Source organism: Physeter macrocephalus, chromosome 8 (genome assembly GCF_002837175.3).
Source record: "Physeter macrocephalus isolate SW-GA chromosome 8, ASM283717v5, whole genome shotgun sequence".
Classification (NCBI taxonomy): domain Eukaryota; kingdom Metazoa; phylum Chordata; class Mammalia; order Artiodactyla; family Physeteridae; genus Physeter; species Physeter macrocephalus.
Window position 1 is genome coordinate 119118258 of NC_041221.1, and position 6521 is coordinate 119124778.

A 6521-nucleotide genomic window follows, 5' to 3' on the forward strand; every position below is an offset into this window, starting at 1 on the left:
TAAAATAAAATTCAAAAAAGTATATGTATAATAAAAAAAAAAAGAAAATGCAGACCCAGAATAACCGAGAAACTTAATGCAGTGGTTCTAAGCTGGGATTGAAACAGTTGTGTTGGAATCTGTTGTGAGGTAAATTACTAATAATAGCTCAAGTACTAAAGATTGTAAATGACATGCTAAAAAAAATGACAGGTTTGCCAATAATAATTTCTCTTTACCACTTATTCAAGTAAGAGAAAGGTGTAACATTTCTTTTTTAAACCCCATAGACTTTTTTTTAAAAAAAAAATTTATTGTCGTATAATTGACATACAAAAAGCTGTAAATAATTAATATTTTCAACTTGATGACTTTGGAGGTAAGCATACACCGTGAAACCATCACCACAATCTGTGGCATTAGCATATCCATCACCTCCAAAAGTTTCTCCCTGCCCCCTCTATCATTGTTTGTATGATGATAAAAACACTTAAATGCTTTTAAGATTTGTCCTCAGCAAATTTTTAAGTATACAATTAAGTATTGTTAACTATGAGAACTATGCTGTACAGTAAATCTATAGCACTTACTTATTTTGTATAACTAAAACTTTGTGCCTTTTGACTAATACTTTCCCATTTTCCCCTCCCTCGGGTGTCTGACAACCACCATTCTATTCTTTGCTTCTATGAGTTTGACAGCTTTTGATTCCTGATATAAGTGGTATCATGTAGTATTTGTCTGTCTGTGTCTGGCTTATTTCACTTAGCATAATGTCCTTCAGGTTCATTCATGTAGTTACAAATGGCAGAATTTCCTTCTTTTTAAAAGTTGAATAACAATCTATTGTTTGTGTATAACACATTTTCTTTATCCAGTCATCCACAGATGAACATTTAGATTGCTTCCATGTCTTGGATACTGTGAATAATGCTGCAGTGGGCTCAGTTACCAGGTGATCCTACCATTCTATATTCCCACAAATGATGCTTAAGAGTTCCAGTTGTTCCACATCCTCACTAGCCCTTGTTATGATCACTTTTAAACTAATAGGTGTGTAATTGTATCATATTGTGGTTTTAACTTGCTTTTCCCTGATGATGTTGAACATACTTCCAAGTGCTTATTTGCTATCTACATATCTTTTTTTTAATATACCATTTTAGCCATTTTAAACAATTTATTTATTTATTTATATTTGGCTGCATTGGGTCTTCATTGCTGCATGCAGGCTATCTCTAGTTGCGGTGAGCAGGGGCTACTCTTTGTTGTGGTGCGCAGGCTTCTCATTGCAGTGGCTTCTCTTGTTGTGGAGCACAGGCTCTAGGCGTGCGGGCTTCAGTAGTTGTGGCATGCAGGCTCTGTAGTTGTGGCTCACAGGCTCTAGAGTGCAGGCTCAGTAGTTGTGGTGTAGACTTAATTGCTCCACGGTATGTGGGATCTTCCTGGACCAGGGCTCAAACCCTTGTTCCCTGCATTGGCAGGCAGATTCTTAACCACTGCACCACCAGGGAAGTCCCACATATCTTTTTAAGTGTATTTTCTGTCCGGATCTTTTGGCCACTTATTTTATTGGGTTCTTTTTATCCTTATTGAGTTTGGAGAGTTCTTTACATATTCTAGATAAAAGTCCTCTATAAAATATGTTAGTTGAAAAATTTTCCTTTCCATGTAGAGCTTATCTTTTTACTGTCTTAACAGTGCATTTTGAAGAGAAGTTTTATTGTTGATTCAGTCCAGTTTATCAGTGCATTTTTATATGGATTCTGCATTTGTTCTGATATCCAAGAAATCTTTGCCTAACCTTAGGTCACAATGTCTTTGTCCTATCTTTTATCCTAGAAGTTTTACAGTTTTGTGCTTTACATTTAGGTGTATAATACATTTTAAGTTTTTTTTTTGTATTTGGTGTGAGATGTGGGTCAAAGTTAATTTTTTTATGAATATCCAATTGTTTCAGCACAATTTTTGAAAAGGCTACCTTTCCTCCACTGAATTATCTTTACAACTTTGTTGAAAATCAGTTGTCCATATATGCATGGGTCTACTCCTCAATTCTATTCTGAATGCTAAACATCCATGAGTTTAGTTATAATCTACAAATGTATGATTATAATTTTTGAAAGTGCAAAATGATAGAAATGTCAGTCATCAGGCATGTTAGATAAGGAGAATATTACTTTTGAGGTAATTTCCTTTTTTCAAAGAACGTGGTGGGTGTTATAGACTGAATTGTGTCTCCATATATTGAAACTCTAATCCCCAATATAATGATGTTTGGAGATAAAGTCTTTAGGGAGTCAATTAAGGTGAAACGAGGTCATAAGGGTGGAGCCCTAATACAATAGGATTGGCATCCTTATAAGAAGAGGGAAAGACATCAGAGAAGGCTCTTCCGGGTATGCACATTGGAAAGGCCATGTGAGGACACAGCAAGAAGGCTGTTTCTGCAAGCCAGGAAGAGAACTCTCAGGAGAAACAACCATGATAGCACCTTGATCTTGGACTTCTAGCCTCCAGAACTGTATGAAAATAAATTTCTGTTGTTTAAGCCACCCATTCCGTGGTATTTTGTTGTAGCCTGAGTAGACAAATACAGTGGGATTTGAGAAAGTCTTAAGAAGTTTGAATTTGGAAAACTTGAGTCCCCATTGTATATGCTTGCGAATCCTTACTTCCACTAAATGTAACACTGCAATAAAGAGGAAAAAGATCTTATACCAGTTGCTTTTAATGATAATGGTTTTGTTGTTTCATATCTCTGACAGCATTTAAATGATCCAGGACGAGCCCTTCAGGAATAAAAGGGGCAGGTGTTGCTTTCTAGAGAAACTTGTAGCCTGATGAACACAAATGCATTATTATTACTAGAGGACATGTGTATAGCTTAATGAAAGCAGATTAGTTAGTAGAATCACCTCTGTAAAGAATCAAAATGATTTTTGAGGTTGTAACCTCAAAAGACAGAGATTGATTGATGTTGAAGAGATATATATCAGGTACAATGAAAAACTACGAGTCACTTTAAGAATGAATATCTAAGGTTGCTGAGAGCTTATCATGTAAGAGTAGACAGTATATAAGAAATTTCAAATTAAAGTAGAATATTGTAAATAATATAAGAATGACCTGCTGATGAGAAAAATTAACTTCTGTTGGGGGCTATGGAAACAATTCTTAAAAAAGGATGTATAAAATGTGAACCTGTCTTGAAAAGTAGCACTTGAGAAAGCCGATCTGGCAGAGGGAGCATCATAAGCAAATGAGAGAGCTTCGGCTACGAAAAGGTAGAAAACAAATGCTGAGCCTGAAGAGACTGTGGTGGCTAGAGAAATGAGATGTTGGAGAACAAGAGGAGTGGTCAAGAGAAAACACTACAGAGACTTTAAGAGCTACAGACAAACTTCATATTAATACATTTTTTGAAGCATTATGGAATCATACCAACACCTTTCTCCTAAATTAGAAGACACATTTTCCACAAACCTCTATATTTATCTTTAAAACAACCTTTCCTGGGCTTCCCTGGTGGCGCAGTGGTTGAGAGTCCGCTTGCCGATGCAGGGAACGCGGGCTCGTGCCCTGGTCCGGGAGGATCCCACGTGCTGCAGAGCGGCTGGGCCCGTAAGCCATGGCCGCTGAGCCTGCGCGTCCAGAGCCTGTGCTCCGCAATGGGAGAGGCCACAACAGTGAGAGGCCCAATAAAAAAAAAAAAAAAAAAACACACCTTTCCTGAGTATTTATGTATGAAGTGCCTACTAGCCACCTGGGGTGAAAAACCTCTGCACTCCAGGAGATCAGTTTTAATGAGGAGAAGTAGCTGAATAAGGAGACAATGAAAATTCAGCATATGATTTATGAATGCAAAAACTACCTTTATGCAACGCTAGTCAAACAGGAAGTCACGCATTAATCCGATTGTGCCCAAATCACACACTGAAGAATACCAATCCAAACACAAGACTGAGTTATTGTAAATTGAGTACAGAATCAGGAGTCAAGAGCATTGGGCCTGCACAGGACTGTCTTCCTGGACAGAAGCTCAGAAGTGGGCCTGGCTTAAATTTTCTTTCAACACAGTCTTGAAATACTTAATAAGTTTACCTGTGAATCTGAGTTTTGTAAGTGAAATCCAGTGGGACAATGAAACATATGTCAAGGGCTTAGTCTCAGGTCAAGTGTGGTCTTCCCTGCCACATACTTCCATTTGGGTTCTCTGGCTTCCTACTTCCCTGTCTCTGCCCAGCAACTACTGCCATCTTGGTCCAGCACAGGCACTCCTCCCTGAGTCCTCAAGCATGGGTCCCAGGCACCTGTGAAGATGTGCACTAGCCCCATGGCATCCCTGTGCTTGAGAGAGCATCACATTAAATACCAAATAGAAAGCACATGACAGGTCAAAAGACACCACGGAAGAAAAGAAGAAACTTTTTCCTACTTTTTGAATGGTGGGGGGGGAGGGGCGTCCTGCATTTTCATTTTGCACTGGGCCCCTCAGATTATGTAACCAGCCCTGGAATCCTGTAGCAGTGGTTGGCTCCAGCTGGGCAACTCTTGACAAGACACTTGGCTCCTCGAAAGTTAGTTTCCAAACCTGTAAAATAAGAATAATATTTCCTATCTCATTGGATTTGACTATTTTGGAGATAATTCACGCAAAGGGTTTGTCCCAGCACTTGGCCCATTTTAAAGCTCTATACTACCAGGTGTTAACTATTAATGTTTTTTAACTCCGACTCAGTCCCTCATGTGTCCTCTACACGCAGCCTAATACTTCAAAACAGCCAATCTCACAGGCAGCATGAAATGTGCATCCTGGTTTTGCTTTATAAGTTCATTAGACCTTCTTTTTTTTTTTTTTTTTTTTTCGGTACGCGGGCCTCTCACTGTCGTGGCCTCTCCCGTTGCGGAGCACAGGCTCCGGACGCGCAGGCTCAGCGGCCATGGCTCACGGGCCCAGCCGCTCCGCGGCATGTGGTCCGGGAGGATCCCACGTGCTGCAGAGCGGCTGGGCCCGTAAGCCATGGCCGCTGAGCCTGCGCGTCCAGAGCCTGTGCTCCGCAATGGGAGAGGCCACAACAGTGAGAGGCCCAATAAAAAAAAAAAAAAAAAAACACACCTTTCCTGAGTATTTATGTATGAAGTGCCTACTAGCCACCTGGGGTGAAAAACCTCTGCACTCCAGGAGATCAGTTTTAATGAGGAGAAGTAGCTGAATAAGGAGACAATGAAAATTCAGCATATGATTTATGAATGCAAAAACTACCTTTATGCAACGCTAGTCAAACAGGAAGTCACGCATTAATCCGATTGTGCCCAAATCACACACTGAAGAATACCAATCCAAACACAAGACTGAGTTATTGTAAATTGAGTACAGAATCAGGAGTCAAGAGCATTGGGCCTGCACAGGACTGTCTTCCTGTACAGAAGCTCAGTGCCCAAATCACACACTGAAGAATACCAATCCAAACACAAGACTGAGTTATTGTAAATTGAGTACAGAATCAGGAGTCAAGAGCATTGGGCCTGCACAGGACTGTCTTCCTGGACAGAAGCTCAGAAGTGGGCCTGGCTTAAATTTTCTTTCAACACAGTCTTGAAATACTTAATAAGTTTACCTGTGAATCTGAGTTTTGTAAGTGAAATCCAGTGGGACAATGAAACATATGTCAAGGGCTTAGTCTCAGGTCAAGTGTGGTCTTCCCTGCCACATACTTCCATTTGGGTTCTCTGGCTTCCTACTTCCCTGTCTCTGCCCAGCAACTACTGCCATCTTGGTCCAGCACAGGCACTCCTCCCTGAGTCCTCAAGCATGGGTCCCAGGCACCTGTGAAGATGTGCACTAGCCCCATGGCATCCCTGTGCTTGAGAGAGCATCACATTAAATACCAAATAGAAAGCACATGACAGGTCAAAAGACACCACGGAAGAAAAGAAGAAACTTTTTCCTACTTTTTGAATGGTGGGGGGGGAGGGGCGTCCTGCATTTTCATTTTGCACTGGGCCCCTCAGATTATGTAACCAGCCCTGGAATCCTGTAGCAGTGGTTGGCTCCAGCTGGGCAACTCTTGACAAGACACTTGGCTCCTCGAAAGTTAGTTTCCAAACCTGTAAAATAAGAATAATATTTCCTATCTCATTGGATTTGACTATTTTGGAGATAATTCACGCAAAGGGTTTGTCCCAGCACTTGGCCCATTTTAAAGCTCTATACTACCAGGTGTTAACTATTAATGTTTTTTAACTCCGACTCAGTCCCTCATGTGTCCTCTACACGCAGCCTAATACTTCAAAACAGCCAATCTCACAGGCAGCATGAAATGTGCATCCTGGTTTTGCTTTATAAGTTCATTAGACCTTCTTTTTTTTTTTTTTTTTTTTTCGGTACGCGGGCCTCTCACTGTCGTGGCCTCTCCCGTTGCGGAGCACAGGCTCCGGACGCGCAGGCTCAGCGGCCATGGCTCACGGGCCCAGCCGCTCCGCGGCATGTGGGATCCTCCAGGACCGGGGCACGAACCCGTGTCCCCTGCATCAGCAGG